General features: G+C 34.7%; 1 non-coding gene across 1 annotated transcript; it reads left to right on the forward strand.

Annotated features, from left to right (window-relative positions):
• The first annotated feature begins 1,053 nt into the window (after positions 1 to 1,053).
• Positions 1,054 to 1,160, forward strand: LOC141615448 (small nucleolar RNA R71). The gene has a single exon (XR_012529870.1). It is a non-coding gene; the product is annotated as a small nucleolar RNA R71 (small nucleolar RNA).
• The last annotated feature ends 1,926 nt before the right edge of the window (positions 1,161 to 3,086 follow it).

The raw sequence follows: 3,086 nt of genomic DNA on the forward strand, positions 1-3,086 counted from the left end.
CTCGGAAAAGGAAGTCTAATCACAATGGGCTCCTTCTCCTTGACCTTGTCTTCATTTTTCTTTGAAATTTCTTCTTTTGATGGTTCTCCATCCTTGGAGTTTTGCACAATTTCTTCTTTGTCACTAGCTTCCACAACTTCATCCTCGACTTGCTTCTCCGGTGCTTCATACCTTGTACCACTTCTCAAGTGAATGGCACTAATCGTTTCATGTCTCGGGGGATTACTTTGAGGTGGTAATTGCCCCTTTTGTCTTTGTGAGCTTGAAGATGCTAGTTGAGTCAATTGGGTTTCCAACATTTTGGTGTGGGCTAGGATGTTGTTGATGGTGATTTCCTTTGCTTGACTATCCTTTTGCATTTGAGTGAAAAACTCTTGTTGATTCTTTTGCATTTGGAGGACCGCTTTTTGAACATCAAAACCTTGGTCATTTTGTTGATTGTATGGAGTTTGATTTTGGTAACCTTGGTTTTGGTTGTAAAAGGGTCTTTGATTTTGTTTTCTCATGGGAGGTGGGGTGTATGTTGGTTGAGGGTTTTGAACATTTTGGCTTTTGTATGAGAGAATTGGGTGGAATTTGGTGTTTTCATTGTAATAGTTTGAATAAGGGGTACCACTCTTGTATGCTTGAAAAGCATTTACTTGTTCATTTGTTCCCCTACATTCACTTTGGTCATGTCCCAAAGTTCCACAATTCTCACATATCCCACTTGGGATTGATGAAGATGCCGTCATGGCATTAACATGTTGCTTTGGTGATTTTGAGGCTTCTTCAAGTCTAGCCATAGCCTTTTCGAACTTCAAGTTGATGGTATCAATGTGAGCACTAAGTTGAGCACCCAATTGAGTAATAGAGTCCACTTCGTGCTTTCCTCCTCTAGTAGCCTTGCGAGGTCTACTATATTGTGAATTATGGACCGCCATTTCCTCAATCTTGTTCCAAGTTTGATTGTCGTCAACTTTGGTGAACATTCCATTTGATCCCATGTTGAGAATGTTTCTTGAGTCTTCATAAAGACCGTTCCAAAATTGTTGTACCAAGAACCACTCGCTAAGTCCATGATGAGGACATGAGCGACAAATTCCTTTGAATTGCTCCCAAGCTTCATACAAAGATTCTTCATCTCTTTGCTTAAACCCCGTAATTTGAGCTCTTAGCATGTTAGTCTTTTCCGGTGGATAGAACTTTTTGTAGAAGGCTAGAGCCAATTTCTTCCAAGAATCAATTCCGAGAGTAGCCTTATCAAGGCCTTTCAACCATTGTTTTGCGGTGCCAATTAGAGAAAAATGAAATAAGACCCATCGAATTTGGTCTTGAGTTACACCGGTTTGAGAAATTGCATCACAATAGTCGCAAAAAGTCTCCATGTGAGAGTGAGGGTCTTCACTAGGCATCCCCCCAAATTGGCTTCTTTCGACTAATTGGATAAATGCGGATTTGGCAATGAAATTTCCGGTTAAATGTGTTGGAATATGTGTCCTCCGACAATAATGCGATCACGACTGTTGATCATGATGATCACGTGTTTAAATCTCATTATAAAGAATACAATTGGGAAGTAATGTTGTTACTGTCAACTGGTCAACATATATCGGTAATGATTGGCTGACTAGAGTTTGACATTACTGTCGTGCGACGGTGGTGATCAGTTGACCCCCTAGGTCATACCTATAGGGCAACACTCTTATTTGATTATTTAATTAATCGTATAATGTTACGAGTTAATTAAATTACTTGAAAATTGACGGACGATTTTTGGAAGTAAAATTTACGTATCAAATTAAAATGTGATTATATGAGATACGGTCTGAGTAATTGAATCGTATCATTACTCGGATGAAATAATTGTTTAATGTAACAATTAAATTTGAATGAATTATTATAAATACAATCTGTTGTGATTTATAAATTGGTAAAATTTTTGGTACAAGTAATTATGATATTACTAAGTCGATTTTTGTATGTGACGTATTTTCGATAATACGTTGATTTTTAATATGTTAAAAATACATAACAAATTTATGTCACATATGACATGTGACATATTGACAATTGACAAAAATAAAATGGATTACTTGTTATCCATGTGTGCCGAAAATAGGGGAAGAAATGGGCTAATATTGTGTTTGATTAAGATAATGGCAACACAATGATTACCTATTATTTAGCCATGCAAGCCTATTGTGTATTGTAAAGAACAACAATTGCATGCATTGGCTCCCCTAAAAGCCCCCCTTCCACCCGGTTTTGAGAAGGCAAAACCATCATGGTTTTTCATATATTTTTACCTCATAATATACAAAATGTGTTGTATCAAATCATTATTCATTCACTCATCCAAAAATACAATTTCTAGAGAGAATAAAAATCCTCGTCTTCTTCTCTCTATAAACCGAAATATTTATGTGTTTTATAAATATTTTGGTTCAATTTTCTACTAGATTAATATTATACTAGTACTTATAATATTAATTTGAATTAAGAGAAAGCCTTGGGTATAAAGATTAGGGAGAGATCCTACACTTGGATCTTGGTTCATCCATAAGGGAAAGCTCAAGAACAAGAGAGAAAGGTGATCTCTCTTGTGCCCATTAAATCGAAATCACCAATGTAAGGACATGATTTCTCCTCTATTATTCATATTGTTTGCATGCATAAAATCCGTATTTAATTTGACAAATTAATTTCGACATATATAAGTATGTTAGTATGTATATGAATCTACATTTCCATCAATCGGTATCAAGAGCCACGGTTGTTTGCATGCAAATCGGTTAAAAGTTTTTCCGAGTTATAAGAATAACAAATAAAACTTGTAAAATTTGTGTTATTATGAGATATCACGAAATTAATCCATGCATGTTAATATTTCTGGTCCTAAAATGTTTTAGGATATTTTGGTTAATTTTACGGATTTTTTATTGTTCATATTTTACAATAATGGCATTTAAATATGATTTTATGAGTAAAAATGTCATTTTTGGTCTAAAATTAGCTATACTTCGAATTTTCAGTTGATTTTTGGATATGTAGTCACATATATTATTTTGAGATAACCTGTAAATTTTCATAATTTTTGGACTTGT

This window comes from Silene latifolia, chromosome 11, assembly GCF_048544455.1.
Source record: "Silene latifolia isolate original U9 population chromosome 11, ASM4854445v1, whole genome shotgun sequence".
NCBI classification, from domain to species: domain Eukaryota; kingdom Viridiplantae; phylum Streptophyta; class Magnoliopsida; order Caryophyllales; family Caryophyllaceae; genus Silene; species Silene latifolia.